Below are 23,794 nucleotides of genomic sequence, written 5' to 3'. Positions count from 1 at the left end.
GGGACCGGTGGGAATTTCTTGCTGAGGATTTGTCTGTTTCAATGAAATGTTCTTTTGTTGAGTGTTTTACACTGTTCTTTCAAACGTTTTCCACTGTTCATTTACAGACACATATTTCAGTCCATTGAGCCTGTTAACCATGGTCAGTTCTACTGTCAAACTTATGTGATTGGCTATTTTTGTTTCTAGTTGTAGCTTGGCCTTTGTGATTCACTGAAATGCTTGAAATTAATTTAAATTGCACTTTATCGCAATTTCCCAGAGGATCTCTCCAGGTGACGTGACTCATTCACTAAGTTTCATCTTACAACCATTTATCTGAGATAGTTACATCCCTAGCCAGTTGCACAGTGTGTTATTCAAAGAAACACTGAAAAAAATCTCTTTACTCCCCTTCCAATATCACACTTATCTGTGTGATTGTCCCAGATGATGCGAATATTGAACTTTCCCAAAATTATCACAATACATTTGTTTAAAAAATTCCAATGAATTCCTGTGCAATGCAGTGATGAGCAATGAAATGCTGTTCTGTGGCTAAAACTGTTCTGCTGCTTGTGTCCTTGGCAAGTTCTGGCCAGAATTTGACTACTGGCTGATTCTACTTCATGATCTGAGGCCAAATGATTTCTCTGTAATGCCGTTGTTATCCATTATTGTTAGTATTGCCCATTTCGCCTGAGTTTCTGCAAGGTTGTGGATCATTGAATATTTATGTTCCATCTTTTGTTCGCCCGGAAACCATGTCTCCCTGGTGTCTAAATCTCTTTTAACTTTGGGTCACAAATCCATCGACCTTATTGATGAGACTTTGTCAATTCCAAAAAAAAAATTGCTCTTTCCCACAACTTCCTGTCAAAAACCGATTCACTATTGTGCGACTTGAGTTAAACTTTGTCACATCCTGTCCCTTTCTGCTTGTCTTCGGGCCACATTCCCATGCTGTTCCGATGTGTCACCTTTTCTCTTTGGATTTGGAAAGCTCCTTTCACCTGAACCCTGCATCCTCTCTGTCAGTTTAAAGCCCTGTCCATAAACCTACTGACATTATTGGCCAGGACACTGGTCCCAGCACAGTTCCAGTGGGACCATCCTAATGGATTATTTATTAAATCAGGTATGGGATGTGGATGTCTCTGGCTGACCAGCCTTTCTTGCCCAACCCGAGCTGACCTTGAGCTGAGTAGCTTGCTCAGCCATTTCAGAGGGTAATTGAGAGGCAAACACTTTGCTGTGAGTATGTCGTGCAGACCACGAGAGGATGGGCAGATGCCTTTCTAAAAGGACAAATGTTTGGATATTTTGTACATCAGTAATGGTTTTATACTTATTTATGGATTATTATTATTTTTAAAACTATTGATTTCAAATGTCTCCATTTCAGATGGTGAGATTCAAATCTGCCTCCCCTGAAGATTAGCTGAGGTTTTGGATACATTGTGTAGCAATAATACCACGGGGGCATCACTTCACCTGCTCACAGGTTGCTCATCCCAGAGCACTGATACCAGGGCACCATGAAGCTAAACCCATTCTTCCGACTCAGTTGTGTGATGCGGACATCTTCCAGCAATCTTGGGCTCTTAATTGATATCACTCCATTTTCCAGATCTCTGTGGGGCTCAATGCCATTCTCTATGTGTAACCCTCACTACATCAGTCTAATTTCCAATTGTGTCTATTCCTCTGTCTCCTCTTGGTACTCAGGAAGGTCCTGACGCAATAGACTTCCCAACTGCTGGGTGTCTCGTCCATCACCACATTGATGATGTTTGGTCAGCCAGAGAGACCAAGGGCAGGGAGATCTGGAACCTTCAACAAATCCAGTAGTGAGGTAATATCACCCACAGTGCACAGAGCAAAGAACAACGAGAGGGCTCCAAACATTGGCTAACAAGACATGACATAGATAGTGTTGGAGTGGAGGCACAGTACAGCCACAACACATGCTCAATCACCACCCCTACTTTAAGTTTTGTTGTACTAGGACTGACTACTCTGCACAACTGTATCTATGGCATGTCTTGTGGTCCAGTGTCTTCAATAATTTGTAATTCCTATAACCGTTCCTGTCCCTGTAACCTCCTCCCTTCCTGATGGTCCCTCCACATATTTGAAACGTACTGCATTCCAAACTACCATCTCCCTATCTCAGTGTCTACAACATGCCTTATCTCGGTAATCTCCTCCTCTTTAACTGGATAGAGTCATGCACCACAGAAACGGTTCCTTCGATCCAACCAGTCCATGCAGACCAGAGTCGCTGAATGAGATGCGTTTCCTTGCATTTGACCCATATCCCTTCAAACCTTCTCGTCTCCATGTAATTGCCCAAATGTCTTTTACATGTTCTCATTGTACTTTTCTCTACCACTTCCCCTGGAAGCTCATTCCATACCTGCACCATCCTCTGTGTGAAAAATGTTCTCCTCCAATTTCTTTAAAGTCTTTCTCTTTCATTTCATATTTATGTCCTCTAGAACATAGAACATGACAATGCACTGCAGGCCCTTCAGCCCTCAATTTTGTGTCAATTTCTGGAACCAATCTGAAGCCCAACTAACTGACGCTATTCCAGTCTCATCCATATGCCTATCCAGTGACCATTTAAATGCTCTTAAAGTTGGTGAGTCTACTACTGTTGCAGGCTGTGTATTCCATGCCCCTACTACTCTGAGTTAAGAGGCTACCTCTGACATCTGTCCTACATCTATCACCCTTCAATTTAAAGCCTCTGCTAGGCATTGCCTTCCAAGGGAAAAGGCTCTCAACCCATCTTAGATTATCTTAGATGTCTCAATTAATTTGCCTCAAACATTTTCTCTCGAACGAAAACAGCCTTTTCTTGTAATATCTTCCCTCCAGAACAGGTAACATCCCAGTAAATCTCCTCTGAATCCTTTTCAAAGCTTACATATCCTTCCTGTAATGTAGTGACCTGAACTGTACACAATACCCCAGGTGTGGCCACCCACGAGTTTTGTACAGCTGTGGCATGATCTCATTGTTCCGAAACTCACTCCCTCTCCTAATAAAAGCTAACACACCAAATGCCTTCTGAACGAACTTATCAACTTGAGTGGCAATTTTCAGGGATCAGTGTATGTGGACGTAGCGATCTCTCTGTTTTTCTACACTACCAAGAAACTCACCATTAGCCCAGTACTCTGTGTTCCAGTTACTCCTTCCAAAGTGAATCATCTCACACTTTTCTGTATTAAACTCCATTTGTGAACTTTCAGTCCAGCTTTGCAGCTTATCTATGCCTCTCTCTAACCTACAACATCCTACATCACTATTCGCAACTCTAGCAACCTTAGTGTCATCCGCAACTTTACTAACCCATCCTTCAATGTCCTCATCCAGGCCATTTATATCAATGACAAGCAACAGTGGATCCAAAACAAGATCGTGGCGTTACCCCACTAGTAACTGAATTCCAGGATGAATATTTCCCATCAACCACTACTCTCTGTCTTCTTTCATTGAGCCACGTTCTGATCCAAACTGCAAAATTACCAACAATTTTGTTCTGATTTGGAGATGCCGGTGTTGGACTGGGGTGTACAAAGTAAAAAATCACACAACACCAGGTTATAGTCCAACAGGTTTAACTGGAAGCACACTAGCTTTCGGAACGACGCTTCTTCATCAGGTGATTGTTCCAATCACAATCAACTGATGAAGAAGTGTCGCTCCGAAGGCCAGTGTGCTTCCAGTTAAACCTGTTGGACTATAACCTGGTGTTGTTTGATTTTCAACAATTGTGTTGGTATTGACCTCTGTATTGTCTGCAATAGCTTACCGTGGGGAATGTTAACAAATCCAAAAACACCACATCAACTGCTTTACCCTCATCCACTTCTTTGGTCACCTTCTCAAAGAACTCAGGTTTGCGATGCACGACCTACCCTTCAGAAAACCATGTTGACTATCCCTCATCAATTTATTCATCTCCAGATGGTTACAATTCCTATCTGTTATAAGCCTTTCCAACACTTTACCCAGAATCAAAGTAATGCTCACAGCTCTATAATTACCAGGGTTTTCTCTATTTCCCTTTTTGGACAAGGGGACAATATTTGGATCCTCCATCCTTCTGGCACTATCTCTGTAGACAATAACAACATAAAGATCAAACCCAAAGACGTAGCAGTCACCTCCCTGGCTTCCCAGAGAATATGAGGATAAATCCTATCCAGCCCAGGGGAGTTAGCTAGCTTTACACTTTGCAGAATTGCTAACACCTCCTTCTTCTGTAGTTCAATCCCTTCTAGTTATGAACTCCACTACCCTGGGGAAAAGACGTTGGCTAATCAACTTACCTGTAACCATCATTGTTTTATAAACCTTTATGAGGTCACCTCTCAGCCAACTACGCCCAGTGGAAATACAAAGAACGATGATACATGTGTTTCTGTTGACGTTCCCAACACTACTTTGCCACAATGTACTGGGATACACTTGTTCAGGACCTGGGGCTTTCTCGACCTTTGTGTTTTAAGACCTCCAGTACTAGGTCTTCTGTAATGGGGACTTTGTACAAGACATCACTGTTTCTTTCCCTTTGTTTCCTAGTCTTTGTCCACAGTATGTTCTGACATGAAATATTCATTTAGGGTCTCGCCCATCTCCTGTGGTTCCACATTTGGATGGCCTCACTGATCTTTCAGGGACCCTTTTGTCTGTCCAGTTGCTTTTTTGTCCTTGTGTGCTGTAGAAATTTATTTTGCATTCTCCTTAAACTTATGTGCCAAATCTATCTCACCCTCACTCCGCTCCCCCCCCAACTCCCCCCCCCAACTCCCCCCCCACTCCCCCCCCCACTCCCCCCCACGACACCACCCCGCCCAATGTTGCTTTCCAGCTTATCTAGCCTCTCGGATTTTGTCAAACCCTCCAGTATCAGTAACGTCTTCGTCAATCTTTGCTCCATTTACAGCATCAGTAAATGCTTCTTAAATCGCGAGGATCAGAATTCTATGCAGCGCTCCAAAGCTGTACTGTCTATCCCTAAACAATCCTTGCCTTTGCAAATGCATGTAATTCCTGTTCAGTGGAATCACTTCCAACAACGTATGCATCACTGACATCAAGCTAATTGGTGTTGATGTCCCTGGCTTTTTCTCACAGCCTTTCCTGAGGACTGGCACAACATCAGCCACACTCCAGGCTTCCAGCTCATCACCTGTGGCTGTCAGTAATAGACAAATCTCTTTATGGGACCCCACAATTTCTTCCTGAGTTTCCCACAATATCCAGGGTTATACTTGATTAGTTCCCAGGGATTTGTCTACCATTTATGCATTTAAAAACCTCCAGCACCTCCTGTTCTATTATGCGGACTCTTTTGAAGACATCACTGTTTATTTCCCCGAGTTGCCCAGTTTTTCCTCGCAGTAAGTTGAAAAGTGAAATTTTCGTTTAGGATCTCAGCCATCTCTTCTGGTTCCACACTTGGTTGGCCCCATTAAACCATATTCAATCCGTGTTTAATGTTCTGTTGTTAATATGCTTGTATTTTCCTCAGTTTGATCTGCCAGAGCTTTCTGTGGTCCTCTTTGGCCCCACGTGATCTCTCACTTAAGTGTATTACTTCACCTGCAGTGTTCTTGAAGGGATTCTCTTAATCCAGCTGGCTATATGTGACACGTGGCCCCTTTTTCTGGACCAGAACCTGAATATCACCATTCATCCTGTGTTTCTTACTTGCATCAGCATTATCCTTCACACTAACAGGAATATGCTGGCACTGAACTCTCATTTATCTCTCTTTTGAACGCTTCCCACCTGCCTGACGTCCCTTTACCTGCAAATAGCCTCCACAAGTAATTGTTAAAAGCTCTTGACTCATATCTTCTGGATTCAGGCAAGGCCAGTTTTGATCATTAACTTGTGGACCAGCCATGTTCTTTTCTATCACTATTTTCAAACTATTACGATTGTTGTGACTTTTCCAAAGTGTTCCCCCACTAACACCTCTGTCCCTTTCACTTACTTGTTTCCCAAGGGGAGGTCTGGTTTTACCCCTTCCTGCAGTCTGACCATTTCCATTCTGATTGGGACAATTTTCTTGAACATGCCTAACAAATCCCTCCCATCCAACCTCCAAACACTCTGGCAATCCCAGTCTAGGTTTGGAAAATTAAAATCCCCGACCATTACAACCCTATCCTTCTTACAGATATCTGAGATTGCCTGAAATATTTACTGCTCAATTTCCCACTGACTATTGAGGGCCTGTAGTGCAGTCATATCAAAGTGATGACCGATTCTCATTTCTCATTTCCACCATTAGCCAATACCAACCTGCTGGACAGACATAACAGACAACAGGACGTTGAACCTATCAACAAAGACGGCATACTTAAACTACTGGACTTGTGCCTCACAACACACTTCACATTCAACAACCAAATATACGAACAAATCAACGGAACACCCATGGGCTCACCCATCTCTGGACTCGTAGCAGAAGCAGTAATGCAAAGGTTAGAACAAACAGTCTTACCACAAATACAACCCAAACTCTGGGTCAGATATGTGGATGACACCTTTGTAATAAATAAAAACACAGAAATAGAACACACACCAGATCATCAACGCCACACTCACAGGAATCTGATTCACGAGAGAGGAAGAAAAGGACAACCAACTCCCATTCCTAGATGTGATAGTACAGAGAACACCGAACGGAGAATTCACCACAAAGGTATACAGGAAAGTCACACACACAGACTAAGTCCTAAACTATGAAAGCAACCACCCCAACACACAAATGAAGTTGCATCAGGACACTATTCAAAAGGGCCACAACACACTGCAGCACACCAGAACTGCAAAAAGAGGAAGAGAAACACCTATACAAGGTATTCGCCAAAAACAGATACCCCCGCAATTTCATCAACAGATGCCTAAGGGAGAGACAATGGAAAAAGGACATACTGCAACCCAAAGGACTAGCCACACTACCATACATCAGGAGCATTTCTGAACTGACAGCCAGACTACTGCGACCAGTAGGACTCATAACAGCACACAAACCAACAGCCAGACAACAACTCACCAGAACGAAGGACCCGATACCCAACATGAGAAAAACTAATGTAGGGTACAAAATCCCATGCAAGAACTGCACAAAACACTACATTGGACAAACAGGAAGACAGTTAACAATCCATATACAGGAACACCAACTAGCCACGAAACGACACGACCAGCTATCCTTAGTAGCCACACACACAGACGACAAGCAACATGAATTCGACTGGGACAACACTACCATTATAGGGCAAGCCAAACAGAGAACAGCCAGGGAATTCCTAAGAGGCATGGCACTCATCCAAAGACTCTATCAACAAACAGATCGACCTGGACCCAATATACCGGCCACTACAGCAGACAGCTCAAACTGACAACTGGAAGCGGCAGAGACAGGCCACTATAAATGCCGGAGTAAACAGCACAGAAGCGCTTCACAGGAGGCTCCCAAGCACTGAGAATGTCACCTAGACAGGGGACGAAACGTTTGCAAGACAAATTCCCAGCTCGGCAAACAGAACCACAACAGATGCTGAATAGGCTGGGGCTATTTTCTCTGGAGAGTCAAAGACTGAGAGGTGACTTCATGGAGATTTATAAAATCACGAGGGGTGTGAATAAGGTGGGCAGCCGGGTCCTATTTCCTCAGGTTAGTTGGGTCCAAAACTAGAGCACCTGGGTTTAAGTTGAGAGGGGAAACATTTAAAAGGGATCTAAATGGCAATGTTTTCAAGCTGAGTGTGGTGTGTGTATGTGAGGGGCTACCAGATGAAGTAGTAGAGGCTGATAAAATCATAACATTTAAAAGGCTTCCAATTGGGTACATGAATAGGAAGGGTTTTGATGGATACAGGCCAATAGATGGTAAATGGGAATCCATTAGTTTAGGATTCCTTGTTGGCACGGACGAATTGGACTGAAGTCTGTTTCTTTGATCTCAATAAATTAAGATACAAATAAATTAAGATACATTCCTCTATTTTGTGGAGAGCTTGCTGAAGCACAGATAATTATCCTTGGAGCTGAGAAGGTGAAGCAGTGATTTCGATCTGAAGCAGATTTGGTTCCAAGGTCTTGAATTTGCAGAGAGAGAGAGGAATTGTGAACACTGTCACAATTTTTAGTAACTACTTTCAAGTAATTGGCAAATAATACAAGGTGAAAATGTGAACACTATTTTCCTCAGTAAGTTCTGAGCATCTGGAACAGTCTGAACGACACAGATTCAGCAGGTATTCTGAAACAGAATTAGAATTTTACTTTTTCAGGAAAGATTTGGGGGGCTATGGGCACATGGGAGGGGACTTGGGACAGATTTGCAGCATCTCCAGAGGGAGAGAGTACAGCCCCAATGGGCTGAATAGCCCCCAGGCCCTGTGCTCTGTGATACTGCCCCATTCACTGTGAATGATGAAGCTCATCTCAGGGCAGAGAGCGGGATTAGCCCTCCGCTCTCATCACAATGGGGCCCAGCTAATTGACGGCAGCTCCAGACCAATGGGAGGAGAGTCTGTGTGGTCCTGCAGCCAATGGGAGTGAATGAGGGGTGTGGCCAGCAAGCCAACACCTGTCCATGAGCTGTGCAGGTGCAGTGTCACTGTTAGGGGTTGGGAGAGACAGCAGAGACTGGGATAGAGGCTGTGGGACCTGAATTACAAACTCCCGGTAAATTAAAAGCAAAAGAACTGCGGGAGATGTAAATCAGAAACAACAACCAGGAGGTTCTGGAAAAGCTCAGCAGGTCTGGCAGTATCTATGATGAAAAATCAGAGTTAAAGTTTCAGACCCAGTGTCCCTTCCTCAGGACAGATGTTACTGAGAAAAAAAGTCAGTTTATGTGCAGAAGTTAATGGGGCGGGGGGATAAAAGGAGTAAAGGATAGATGGGGATAGAGTGAGAAGAACGGTTGGATAAAGGAGTGGATAACGATCTGGCTGGGGGAGGGTCATTAGCTGTTAGTGGAGACTGTTAGTGGCTAGTGGTAGTGTGTCATGGCAGGCTGTGAGAACGAGGCCTGGTGTGTGGGGTAGGGGGCTACGACATGAGGTTGTTGACTTATGGTTAACCACTAACTCTCCACTGTAAGCTGTTGACCACCTATATCACTCCACGATTGGAGCTGCCGAGGACACAAACCTTTGGAATATCTTCCCTAACTCTCTCTGTCCGCTTTAAAGATGTATCTAAAAATCGTTCTCTTTAATCAACATTTCCATCATTCGTGAAGCATTTTAAGAGACTTGTCAATGTGAAAGGCTCCATACAATGCAGGTAGTTGTTGTTATTGTCTGACATCAAGAGAAACAGAGATGAGCCCTCTCTCTCATACCTGATGAACAACAGCAAAATCAGGAAGCACTGAGCATGCTCCAGCCCACAATGGGCCTCGGATTATTGATGTCAGCGCAGGACCAATAAGAGTGGGCGAACGGGGCTAGAGGTGCTAGTTGGTCCTTCAACCAATCGGAGTGAATGAGGGGCGGGATAATTCTCAACCACGTGATAAACTTCACTGACAGCACACTGTTTTTGTGACCAGGGCATTGGAAATGTGTGAAAGTGAAGGGCAGGGGAAAGGAAAGACACATTGACCAGGAAGAGGAGGAAATTTTCATGATATGTGACGAAAGGTTTTACAGAACTTAGTGCACATTGTAAAACACAAATTTCAAAATCCAAATTCTGCACCATTTTCCCTCCCTATAATGCATTTTGCACTCCCTGAAATATCAACCGTGTGTTTCTCCCTCCACAGATACCAGTGATTAGTGCCAAAGCCCCATTGCCTGTGGAGAAGGTGATGTTTGACTTCGTTGTACAGCTGCAGTTCGTGTGGTGAAGGTGCTCCCACAATGTGGTTGGGTAAGAGCTGTTATAGATTATTCACTCAGTAACATTGAAAAGTTGACAATGTATGTGCAAATCAACAACAGTTTTTTTTATCATGTTTATAATTCCACAGAAATACTATTGAGAACTTCTGACTTAAGGCCACAGATGGGGATATTAGGTCAGGTGATCAAAAGAATTGCCAAATAAGCAGGTTTTCAGGAATACCTGAAAGGAGGAAAGCAGGTCTGAGAGGGTTAGGGTTGGAATTCCAGACCGTGTTGCCTTGGCAACAGTAGAAACAGCCAGACAGGTGAAGCAATGTATAAACACATCGTTGGGAGTTTGAAAGAAAATGAGTTGTCGGGGTCTCACAGGTTGTGTGGTGCAGGGAGACAGGGCTGTTCACAGCCAGGAATTACATCAAGGGTGAGAATTTTAAATTGTTGCTTGTTAATAGGAACCTTTTGATGGATCAACAAGTTTTAGTACAAGTGAGCACTTGGGCAGTAGGGTTTTAGATACTCTTGAGATTACATGGAAGTTGAATGTGGGAGGCTGGCCAGGAGTGTGTTTGGATAATGAAGTCTGGAGATAACACAGGGATGGACGAGTGTTTCAGTAAATGAGCCGATACTAGGGTGGAGTTGGGTGATGTCACTGATGTAGGAATAGTGCTTTTGGAGTTGGGCTGCTCCTCCTCCTCATCACTCCCCCTCACCAAATCACAGATATTGTTCCTTGTTCTGTCTGTCTGTCTTTTCTGGTTATGTCCTTCTATCCCATTCTGCTACAAACCAATATTTGACCCCGCCGTTTAATGCAAAAACCTACTCCGTCCCAACTCTCCCTTTCCTTTCTGAATTCCTTGTATTTGGTGTCCCTTAAGGATCTCTCCTCGGTCCCTCCTGTTTCTCACCTACATACTGCCAGGAGGTGACATTGTCCAAAAGCACCGTATTCGGTTTCACATGTACACTGACAATGCCCAGCTCTCCCTCTCCATCATCCCCCCCCCCCCCCCCCCCCCAATCACTCAGTTATCAAACTGCTCATCGCACTCCCACTTCGCGATTGGCTGCAATTTCCTGCAACAGAACGTTGCAATGGTTAAACCCATTGCCTTCAGTTGCTATTACAAATTACTTTCCCTTACTGCTGAGCCCCTCCCTCTCCCTGTGAACTATCTGAGGCAGAACCACACTCTTCACAATATTGCTCTCATATCTGACCCCAAGGTGAGCTTCTGATCAGACATTCGGGACGGGCACGGTGGCACAGTGGTTAGCATTGGGTCTCTCACAGCACCAGAGACCCGGGTTCAATTCCCGCCTCAGGCAACTGACTGTGTGGAGTTTGCACGTTCTCCCCGTGTCTGCGTGGGTTTCCTCCGGGTGCTCCGGTTTCCTCCCACAGTCCCAAAGATGTGCAGGTCAGGTGAATTGGCCATTGCTAAAATTGCCCGTAGTGTTAGGTAAGGGGTAGGTGTAGATATAGGGGGTAGGGGTATGGGTGGGTTACGCTTCGGCGGGGCGGTGTGGACTTGTTGGGCCGAAGGGCCTGTTTCCACACTGTAAGGAATCTCATCTCATCTAATCTAATCTAATCTACACAATCACAAACACCAGGAATTCCAATCTCTTAAATGTTGCTTGTCCCCACCTCACCCCAGCTCCATTGCTACTGAAACCCCTGACCTGTGTCGGTGTTGCCTTAAACTTGACGAATCCAAAACAGAACCCGTGATTCCGTGACTGACCCAGAATCTGGTTCCAGACTCCCTCATGATGGGAAATATCCTCTCCGTATTCACCCTGTCAAACTCCTTAAGTATCCTGCATGTTACAATGAGATCCCCTCTCATTCTTCCCAAATCCAGTGAGTAGAGTCCCAATTTCTTCAGCATTTTCTTAAAAGATAATCCCTGCAAACCAGGGTTCATCCCAGTCAATTTTCTGTGAAATGCCTCTGATGGAATGATTTATTTCCTTAAATAAAGGGACCAAAACTTCTGTCATTACTCCAGATGTGGTCTCACTCGCACTTTATAAAGTTCCTCTCAGGTATGCACTCCAAACAACTCCCTTTAAACTTGCACAGATGTTAGAAATACTCAGCAGGTCATGCAGCATTTGTGAAGAAAAATCAGTTCAAATTTCGGGTCTGGTCACCCTTCCTCAGGTACGTTAACTCTAATTTCTTTTCACAGATGCTGCTAGACCTGTTGAACTTTTCCAGAAACTTCTGTTCTCTTCCTGGTTTACAGCATCTTCAGTTGTTTCAGTTTTCATATCCTTTAAACTTGCCATCTCACTTCTAGAATTTGTCATTTCCACTTTGGAAAAAAGATTCACATTTGTTTGGTCTCCCCTACCCTGGGAAAAAAGAAACCATGACTAGTCACCCTATCATTGCTCCTCATAATTTTATAAAGTTCAATAAAGCCACCTAAAGTGTCCAGTGCTGCAGGGAAATAGCCTCAGCCTATTCAGTCTCTCCCTATGGTTCAAATGTTCCAATACTGGCAACACCCTAGTAAGACCATTCTGAACTCTTTCAAGTTTCCCAACATCGTTCCTGTAACAGGGAGACTGGAATTTAAAGCAGTCTGGGGATTCCAAAAGTGGTCGAGCCAATAAACTGTACAACCGAAACATGATCTCCCAACTCCTATACTCAATGCACTGCCCAAAAACAGCTAGCATCGCAAACACCACTTTCACTGACCTGTCTACCTTCAACCCCACTTTCAAGGAACTATCAGCCCACACTGCATGGTCTGTTTGTCTGTCAACACTTCCCAGGAACTTGTCATTAAGAGGTTGAGTCCTTTTCTGGTAACATCTTTTTGAAATCAGGGAGACCGCAATTGAATGTAGTATTCTAAAACTGGCCTCACCAATACCCTACTCAGCCACAACATGCCCTCCTAATCCCTATACTCAGTGACAGATTCCCTACAGTATGGAAGCAGGCCTTTTGGCCCATGAGACCATACCAACCATCGGAACAGCATTCCACCCTAACTCTGTAACCTACCATTACCCAAAGCTCATCCAGCTAACCTGTATGTCTTTGGATTTGTGGGAGGAAATTAAGATCACCCAGAGGAAGCCCACGCAGACACACAGGGAGAATGTGCAAACACCACACAGACAGTGGAATCGAACCAGAGTCCATTTATTGATCAGCACATTTCATTCAATGTTAGAGTCCCAAATGCCATGGTCAGCACCTAATCTCCCTGAAACTCGACTTTCCAAGAACTATGCAGTTGTTCTGAGCCCTTCAGAGGGAATTAAGGTGAGGAGGAGAAAACAGGAACAGGGTTGAGTTTTAGATCTATAAAATAACTCTCCATCTTCTCCCCGTCTTCCCCCGCTCTGTCTGCTCCATCCCCCCACTCTGTCTGCCCCCCCGCCCCCCGCTGTCGTCGGCCTGTTCTCCCCCCCCCCCCCCCCCCCCCCCCTCACTCCTGTCGGTCTGGCTCCCCAGCCCCCTCCCCCCTCCGTCGGCCTGTCCACACCCCCCTCAACCGTCCACACCCCCCTCAGACGGTCTGTTTCCCGCCCCCCCCGTTGACCTTTTCCCCCTACCCCCCCGTCCCCCATCTCTTCCTTCCTTTGTTGGTCTCCCCCCCCCCCCCCCTCAACCCATGTCTATTTGCCCTTTCTGTCAGTCGCCTCACCCCCCCGCCCCCGTCTCTTCCCCTCCTCTCTAATCCCACTTTCTGTCCTCACCCGTCACTGTGCCCACCTGTCTCTGCACCCCCCCTCTTTCCCCACCCATTTCGGTCCCACCCCTCTTGATCCACCCACCCCCTGTCTACCTACCTACCCTCCCTCCCACTCCCCTAGTTCTGTACTCCCCCCACTGCAGGGCAAATATCTTGTCTATTTACCCTATCCACGCCCAGCCTGATTTTAAAAATCTCTTTCAGGTCACCATTCAGCATCTGATGCTTCAGGGAAAACAGCCTATCCAACCCTGGCAACATGCTATAATTCTTTTCTGATCTCTTTAAAGTTTAAGAACATCCATCTGATAGGAATAAAACAGAATTCTATGGAATATTGATTCGGCAACTTTTGCAATGTCCTGTACAGCCGCAATATGACCTCCCAACCCCTATACTCAATGCTCTGCCCAGTAAAGACAAGCAGACCAACTGTCGCCTTCACTATCCTATCGACTTGCTACTCTACTGTCAAGGAACTATGAACTTGCAATCCAAGGACTCTTTGTTTGGCAGCACTCCCCAGGAACCTACTATTAATAAGTCCTGCTAAAGTTTGCTTTTCCAAAATGCAGCAGCTCGCATTTTGCTGAACTGAATTCCTCAGCCCATTCACCCATCTGATCCAGATCCTCTTGTACTCTGAGGTAATCCTTTTCACTGTCTACTGCACCCCCCATTTTGGTGTCATCTGCAAACTTACTTACAATGCCTCTTATGTTCACATCCAAATCATGGATATAAATGACAAAAAGTAGTGGATCCAGCACCAATCCTTGTGACACTCCACTGGTCACAGGCCTCCAGCCTGAAAAACCCCCTCTGCCTTCTACCTTCGGGCCAGTTCTGTACTCCATGCGATCTAACCTTGCTGACCAGTCTCCCATGAGGAACCTTGTTAAACACGTTACTGAAGTCCATGTAGATCATGTTCATGCTCTGACCTCAGCAATCCTCTTTGTTACTTCTTCAAAAAAACTGAGTCAAATTCATGAGATATGATTTCCCATGCACAAAGCTGTTATTAGTATCCAGGATTTAACTCTGTACATTTGGGTCTGTGTTGCCCAGTTATAGGTGTTAATATTCTGGATGAAGTTCAAGTGCACCAGCATTTTGTCAGTGACTCTGTATTGAGTCTTGTTCATGTCACCAACACAGGTGAGTTCCTTTTGAAGGTCAGTCCCTGTATCCCTTACACTATCTCCTGGTGGGCAAGTGTCCTTACCTCTGGACTCGGAGGATCAGGCTCCGAGTTGAGAAACAGCATCTTTGAAGTGTCTGATTAGTAAACCTGCCCAAGCCACGAGGCCATGCTGTCTCCCAACTGTCCCTGCCTGAGCTTCCAAACAGAACCTTCCTGTAGTTTCTCTCCTGTCAGACTCTCCCATTGCTCAGTTTGTCTAGGATCCCCTCCTGCTGCTGCACTGATCCTGTCCCTCACTGACCTGTCCATCCCCCAGTGTCTTCCACATTCATTCACTGTTCGCAATCCCATTGTCCCAGTCCTCCAGCCACGCCCCCTCCACCCTATCGAGATGGCTCAGTGGTTAGCACTTCTGCCTCACAGCACCAGGTACCTGGGTTCGATTCCGGCCAAGGGCAACTGTCTGTGTGGAGTTTGCACATTCTCCCCGTGTCTGAGCGGGTTTCCTCTGGGTGCTCCGGTTTCCTCCCACAATCCTGAGATGTGCAGGGCAGGTCAATTGGCCATTCTAAATTGCCCATAGTATTAGTTACATTAGTTAGGGGGCATGGGTCTGTGCAGTTAGTTTGCAGGGTCGGTATGGATTTGTTTGGTCGAAGGGCCTGTTTCCATACTGTAGGGATTCTGATATATTGGGCAGCAGCTGCTGTCAATCACCCGGACTCCTGTACGATCGGGAGCACGTGCTGTAGGAGGGAAGACCAATGCTCTGGCGCAGTGCTGGCAACTGTGGGAGTATGCACAGTATAGGTCAGTGCCTGGGAAGGAGACTGTGGGTGTGAGGGATTAATCTATCATTAGCAGCTTCATCCCTCTGGGAGCAGGACCCAGGGGAATGACCCCTTCTCTTGCTACCCTGACATGTGATCAGACTATCAGTGGTGCAGCGTTTTGCAGAAAGTTATCCGAACTCTTTTGTGAAGATTCAGGGTTGTTATGGAAAGGGACAAGTATGGGCCTGCAATTAAAATTCTAATTTGGCTCATTTTAGTAAGATGGGTCTTGGCCAGAGTGTGCAGGAAGCAGTGTATGCAGGATGGTTCTCATCAGGAGCTAGGAAACTGAATTCGAAGAGAGAGTGTGTGAGAACTGGTTGTGGAGGAAAGGAGTGGGGGGATTGGTTTGGATTTCAGTTCACAGAAGAGAGAAATTGTGAGACTGAGGTTTAAAGCTTTGGGGGAACAAGGAAACTACAGTTTAATACTACAATTGTCTTATGAATTTCCATCCTGTATTAACAGTGGTAACTTGTGTGCTCTGTTGTACGATACTGAAAGGGTGGATTTGCGGATGAGAAATTCAAATGGAATTTCATGTTCAGATCTGATCCGTGCCGATCTGAATATCATTGGCCTTTTCATCTGGAAGGAAAGGTGTGTATTCTGTCCGTGGGCGAATATTTCAAATCTCAATGTGACTGGAAACATTACTGAGACACAGCCAAGTCCATGTCAGCATGGGAGTGTGGAGAGAGATTTCATTTGTTTTTGAAAGTCTGCAAAATCATGGCACATTTCCCAGGAACAATTAAGCCACAACTTTGCTTTGTAGAAGGACAAGTCTTTAATGAACCATGCAACCAGAAAGACACAAGGATACCTGCACCATAGAATAAACGATGAAAATGGGATTGTTGTAAAGGAGTTCATTCTCGATCATGGATTGTAATCCATTGGCATTGTCACGTCGGTTCCAGCGCCGCGGGGAAACACTGGAAATATGATGAATGTAATGTAGGTTTCAGTTATTAAACTGGAAAAAGTGCAGAACAATTTACAAGGATGTTGCCAGGGCTCAGGGGTCTGAGTTATAGGGAGAGGTTGGACAAGTGAGGATTTGATGTTCAGAGCAGAGGAAACTGAGGGGGTTCTTTTCTAGAAGTGTATAAAACCATGAGGAGCATGGATAAGGTGAATGCACTCAGTCTTTTTCCCAGGAACTCAAGGATTGGACGGCTTGATTGGATCAGTTTAAGGTTAGAGGAGAAAGACTAAAATGGAAGCTGAGGGGCAACTGTTTGACACAGAGGGTTTTATGTATATGGAATGAGCTGCCAGTGGAAGTGGTTCAGGCAGGAACACTCAACAGGTAAAAGACATTTGGACAAAGACATGGATAGGAAAGGGTCAGAAGCAAATCGGCCAAGTGCAGGGAAATGGGGTTAGCGTGGATGGACATTCTGGTCAGCATGGGCCAGTTTGGGCCAAAGGGCCTGACTCTGCTGCAGGATGCTATAACTCGAAGTGCATCTGCTATTTCTCCCACTAACTCTGTTGGTATCCTGGGATGTATTCCATCAGGGCAATGAGACTTGTTTACCTTTAACTCCATTAGCTTGCCCAGCTCTAACTCTTTCGCGATCATGGTTATTATCTAGGTCCTCACCTTCCTCAGTCTCCTTATCAATTACTGGCATGTTCTTCGTATCCTCCACTGTGAAGACTGACTGCTGTGTGCTCATATTCCTGAACCCTGCTGGATAGCAATAACTAGGCACAGAACTCTGAGAGGTCTTCTTTGAGTATTTATTGATGAGACATGGTAGTTACCTGGGTAGTGTACATGCAAAACAACTGCAGGCAGCATCAGGTAACTCCCCGCCTGTCCGATGTACGGCTCCCATTCTTATACCTTTGTGGTTTGGGACTTTGAATAGAGACTGTCTCTCAATATTATCTCCATGGCAACGGCAAATAGAAAGTCTAGTTCAGTTTAGCCCTTTATGGTTAAAACACACACCCCTCCCCCCACACCCCTGTGGCTCCGTCAAGTATCTGACAGGCACTTCAGTTTCAGTGGGGTATCTATCAGGATTCTGATGTGGAAGAGCCGGTGGTGGGGTGGGGTGGACAAACTTATAAATCACACAACACCAGGTTATAGTCCAACAGGTTTATTTGGAAGTACAAGCTTTTGGAGTGTGCTGTGATTTTTAAATTGATCAGGATTATCTCTATGGTAACAGTTAAGTGCTTCAACAATTACAGAGGCCATATGTTCCCCACACAATAGGTTCCCCTCTAGCAGTGTAAACTGCTATTCCGGCCCTGGGGATAACTACTCACCACTTTTTTCTCCCCCAATACCATCTAGTTTTCTGTTGATATTTAAAGTTTTTCTAATCTCCGAGTTTCTCCTTGGTCTTTGCCAATTTGTATGCTTTCTATTTCAGTTTGATAGACTCTCTTATTTCCTTAGCCACCCACGGCAGATTACTCCTTTTCCTACAGTCCTTCCTTTTCCCTGATATATACTTTTGCTGAGTACTTTGAAAAATTGCTTTGGTATTCCCCCACTGTCCGACAACTTTCCCACCATAAAGTCTTTGCTTCCAGTCTAGATTAGCCAACTCCTGCCTCATCCTATTGTAGTCTCCTTTGTTTAAGCACTGGATCTTGGGATTGGATCTAATCTTCCAGCATTCCAGCTGTGTTCTAAATTCAACCAGATTTATCAGAAGTCTTTTATCAGATTACGAGGTGCGACATTGTTACCTGGGTGTTTTGCGTTTCATTCTCAAAGACCTTGGCTTTGTAGTAAACTATAGGATAGATATTCACAACAGAGTATTCTGGACGGTGTGAATGTACTGCACAGTCTAAAACCGTAAATCACTGTCCCCCTCAGTTTAAAATTGCAAAATCATTATCTCCTATATGCTTCCTCACTACCTAAGTTTGGAACGCTAACCCACCTGACTATCCTGCATTTTCCAAAATCTCCTTTGGTGAAGATGGTGAGTTTTAATTCAGCTTTCCAGTTATTACCGTAAGAAGATAAGCACTGGGCACAGGAGAGGCAATGCAACCCTTTGAACCAGCTCTACCATTTAATACGGTGATGATTGAGCTCACCTCGGTCTCAGCTGGATTTTCCCACCTGTTCTCTCTCACCCTTCATCTCATTGCAAAATAAACATCTGCATCGCTTCATTAAATCTGCTCATTGTCCTGGCATCCACCGCATTTTGAATAGGTAATTCCACAGATTTGCAACACATTGAGACAAGTACATTCTTCTTCATGAGAATATAATCGAGTCCCTATAGTGCAGAAACAGGGTATTCATCTATGGAGTCCACACCAACCTATGATGAGCATCCCATTCAGACCCACCCTATCCCTGTAACCCTGCATTTCCCATGGCTAATGGCCTAACCGGCACATACATGGACACTGTGGGCAGTTTAGCATAGGCAATCCACCTAACCTACACATCTTTGGACTGTAGGAGGAAGCTCGAGCACCCGAGGAAACCCACCCAGACATGCTGAGAACGTGTAAACTCCACACAGTCGCCTCTGGCTGAAATAAAAGCCGGGTCCCTGACGCTGTGAGGCAGCAGTGCTAGGCACTGAGCCAGATCTGCTTAAAATCTGCTACCCCTTACTAACCTCCCCACTCCACAATTGGCTAAATCTATGTTCCTTACGTCAGAAATCAGGTTGTGGAAGCAGATGTCTCAGTAAAATCAAGTAACAGCCCGTGTCTGAATGGGGATCCTATACACAAGACCCTCCATCCCTCACTTTTCATTCACTATCCATAAACATGTCTCCAGTGGCTTCATGAGGGCTACAACTCCCACAATCCCTGAGGCAGGGACAACGCGTGTGCGGGGTAGCCTAGCACTGCACATGTACAGAATATGGGCGGATTTTGGAGCATCTGCTTTCGGGTAATTAGCGGAAAGCATTTGACGTTGTGATTGGCTGGAGGAGGAACATATCAGCTTGTAGTATTGATGGGTTGGGGTGGGGGGGGGGGGTGTCAAAGTGTCACCACACCCACATGGGCCCACGTTCCATCCCCAACTTGTCATAATGCTGGGAATCGACCAATGGGAAACAAAGAAGGGTCTGACCCATTCTCCCAGACTGAAGGTTCCTCTTCTGTACAGGATCTGCTACCACCCTTTCTGTTTCCTTTTGATTTATTCTCCTGTAATATTATTGACTTGCAGTAACTGAAGGGAAATGGAGTAAACCCAGAAAGGGTGCAGAGACTGACCAGGACAGGAAGTGGTGGCATGGGTCTGTTTACCAGTCACTCCATGAGAATGGGGGCAGGTACATTAGGGACAGCAGAGGCAGAATGGTGGGAGAGTGGAAGTGGGCTGGAGCGTTACAGCTTTGGTGGAAGAAAGGGGAAAAAGATATTCCAGAGAAGCTAGAATTGTCTGTTCTGAATTTCTATTCTGTACATACTCCTTTATACAGGGTGCTAGATGGTGAAGATTTGCAGACTGAAATCTCAAATTCATGTGCCGATCGTGATAAAGTTAAACAGCATTTGAAGAACCAAAGATGGAGAATCACTTGACCAAAATCCTGCAACACTCTCCCTCACAGGATTGTTGGTCTTTCTGCGCCAAATGGACTGTGAATGGTTCAAGACAGCAGCTCACTACCATCTTCTCAATGGTACCTAGTGATGGGGTATAAATGCTGGCTGAGCCAGTGATGCCCATATCCTGGAAATGGGTTCTATCTCTAGTTGCTGAAATCCAGTTGATGTTACTGCAGGATGATGAGGGACGCTGAGTGCGTCCTCCAGGAGGCAGCACCATCACATTTCCCCTGCCGAAACCCACACAGTAATACAGCAACGTCACTGGAACAAAAGCAGTGAAGCCAAAGGAGAGCTTAGATATAGTTCTTCGAGATAAAGTCATAAAAGGGGATTGGAACACAGCAGGAACAGGAGACTGAGCTGGATGGTCAGCTGTTTCCCATTGAATGGTGGAGCAGGATTGAAAGGCCAAATGGCCTCCTGCTGATATCTCCAAGGTATGTATATAGCCATGAAGGCCGGCTAGGAAGCAGGAGGCAGGGCAGGGATTCTGCAGGCGAATGCACTTCCACATCAGTTTTCAGTGAGGGACGGTTTGATGGATTTTATTTAACATTTGTCTTTAACACAAGGTTTGTGAATTTGGGTTTAAAATATTGTAGTTATTTATTCCACAATAAATAAAACTAAAAGAAAAGAAATGAAACTATCTGAATATAACCGTTTTTTAAAATTTTAAACGCCCTGTAAAACAAATCCTGTCTACTCCCGGACACCGTCACTTTCCAGTTACTCAAACTCCAGGGAAATATTCCCTCCCTGTCTGAACCTTTGGTTTGATTTAACTGCTTTTCAGTTCTCCTTCTGTGAGCTGTGAAGCGTTCTTTATTCCCCATTTCTCCTACCCAGAAGTGTTATCACACACAGCTGAGTAACCTTCCCACCATCAACATCATCATTACACCATTTTGGTTCACATATAATCACCAGCAGTCAACCACCCATGTAACCAATTGAATATTTATAAACAACGCCCCTTGCAGGCAAAGCAAACCATTACAAATGACAAAGTGGGAAGGGACCAAATCAAAGTCGAGTTGGGGGTGAGGAGGCAGCGATGGAGATAAAGCTGCGGTGCCCACCTCTATCTAAAGGCAGTGGGAGAATTGATACACACTGCATGCTCCTTCTCCAAGGACACCCTGTTCTGTCGCCTTTATCCTCAATCCTAGAATAGAATCCCTGACAGTGTGGAAGGAGAGCATTGGCCCATCAAACCCCACCAACTATCCAAAGAACATCCCATCTGGAGCACTCCACTCCTGTAACACTGCATTTACCATGGCTGATCCACAGAGTCTGCACAATCATGGACACTGTGGACAATTTAGCACAACTGATTCACCTAACCCAAAAATCTTTGGACTGTGGGAGGAAACCAGAGCACCTGGAGTGGACACACACTATCCTGGGGAGAATGTGCAAACTCCACACAGGCTGTTGACCAAGGATGGACTCCAACCTTATGCCTGGTGCTGTGAAGCAGCAGTGCTATAGAGCAATTTAAATCAAAACAGATGACCCGTGCTCATTGCTGTTTGTGGAGACTTATTGGCCAGAGAGACATCCTGAGATTCAGGAAGAGACTATATGAATTCAGTCAACTCCTGCCGAGTTAATGTGATTAACAATAACATCAATACTCCAACAGTGTCATCAGACCTCATACCTACTCTATCATTTACGATTTTTAACCCATGGGAAGTTTGTTACCAGCTTCGATGACAGCCATAATGCTCTGACCACTTTGACGGAGCCAGTGCAAGTCAGTTCTAATAGTTATCAATGGATTGAATCTAAACAGGATGCCCCACAACAGGAAGTGCTCTGACACTCAATGCCTGTTAGCCAAGGTCATTTTCCTAAAACCACTCACTTCTGGCAATACCATTGAAGATATTTTATACAATAACCTTTCAGTCTCAATTTCCAGTTCCAGTCCATGAAGCAGCTAGTAACATGCACCAGTGAATTGAATTCTAACAGCAGCATTGCCCTGGCAGGAGAGATTGAGGAGCTTGAAGCTGTCTTCTCTGGAGTATCTAAACATGAAACACTTCAAAGGAACAAAAATCTTCAAGAGCTCGAGAGGATAGATACAGGAAGGATGTGCTCCCTGGCTGGTGTGTCTGGAATAAAATAAGCACTAACTATGGTATCTTTACCCAGCATCCCCTTTAGCTGCATAAATGTTGAAGATTTATTTGCTGCTCTAATTCCACTCTCTTGATCACTCCCATTTTTAACTACTGTAATGTTGATGACTGTGAAAATGTATAAAATTGAATTTAATCCATCCCAAAACCTCTCTGTCCCTGTGTCTCACTTGTGTTCACTGAGACACTCAATCAATCTGACCTCTTTACAAACCCTGCCCGGATATTTCCTTACAGTGCTCAGAATTAATTATTCACAGAATTGTTCCTGCGCGAAAGGAGGCTGATTGGCTCATCAGCTCTCCAAAGGATCACCTCACTGAATGCAATTGTTCTCCCTTTACCCCATAAATATTCCCATTCGTCCATTTCCAAGAACACCAGCGAGTTCACAAGTAACCACAGCGATTGGATTTGTTTTGTTTGTTCATGGGATCATGGCATTACTTGCTGGGGCAGCATTTGTCATCCATTTTAACTGCCCAGGAGATCGTTCAGAGTCAACCACAGTATTCGGGGTCTGGATTCACATGTCGACTGGACTAGGTCAGAAATAACACAGTTTCCCAGACCCAATGACATGAAGAGTTGTTTTCTGGCCTATTATCCTATTTCAGAAATAATAATTATGTTTGCAGTTGAATTAAAAGTGAAAGACCAAAATGGGTTTTATTCTGATTGATCACGTCCTCCTGTTTTCTCAGTTGTTATTGACACTCTCATTCCCCCCACACCAGAACCTGTTCCAGAGAGTGTTACAGAAAAGGCAGAATGGTCAGCTGCAGCTGGTCACCTGACCGGTCACTGGACCCAATGGTTCACTCTCCACAGATGCTGCCAGACCTCCTGAAAATTTCCAGCAATGTTTGGTTTTGTTTCGGATTTCCCAGCATTTGCAGATGGTTAGTTTTTCTATATTCATCTTGTGTGTTGCAGAAGAGTTTATTGATGAGTTTGGAGAGTTTTGAAAATTGCAAGTTTGGCCACAAATTAGCCATGATCTATTGAATGGCAGAGCAGGGTTGAAGGGCTGAATGGTCTCCTCCTGTTCCAATGAAAGTTGTCCATCTGCAGCTTGTGGTAACATTTCCCCTCACTGTTAACTTCACCTCCATGTCGAACACACTGTTACTGATGAACAAACCTCCTGTGTTTGAACTAAAACTGCTCATGTTCAGTGGCTCCCTTTCCTGCCACCGGGGTTTAACTCTCATCATGGAATGCTGTCTCGTATTACTGCGGGAATGCCCACAAGGACTAAACCTGGAGTCTGTATCCCCTGGGGTCCAAAACCCCCATTTCCTTCTTCCTATTTCATTCTGACTATTGAACTCTCGGTTTCAATCCATTCTCCTGTCATGCTCTTCAACATGCCCATGTGGGTGGACTAGAGGCAGCTGGGATTTAATGAAGGGAAGTGGGGATGAGGCAGAAGCACGAGAAGAGGTGACAGAAAAGACAGGTCTCATTGTAG

The 23,794-nt window shown here is 45.0% G+C and overlaps 1 long non-coding RNA gene across 1 annotated transcript in view; it reads left to right on the top strand.

Annotated features, from left to right (window-relative positions):
- The window catches only part of LOC140487220 (uncharacterized), a 142,823-nt gene extending 119,871 nt beyond the window's left edge, over positions 1-22,952 (top strand). The window contains exon 10 of the long non-coding RNA XR_011962790.1: positions 20,032-22,952. This is a non-coding gene — a long non-coding RNA (uncharacterized lncRNA). The remainder of the gene's footprint in view (positions 1-20,031) is intronic.
- The last annotated feature ends 842 nt before the right edge of the window (positions 22,953-23,794 follow it).

The sequence above is a fragment of the Chiloscyllium punctatum genome, chromosome 16, assembly GCF_047496795.1.
Source record: "Chiloscyllium punctatum isolate Juve2018m chromosome 16, sChiPun1.3, whole genome shotgun sequence".
NCBI lineage: Eukaryota > Metazoa > Chordata > Chondrichthyes > Orectolobiformes > Hemiscylliidae > Chiloscyllium > Chiloscyllium punctatum.
The sequence above is the reverse complement of the archived record's forward strand: the minus strand, read 5'-3'. Positions and strand labels throughout refer to the sequence as shown.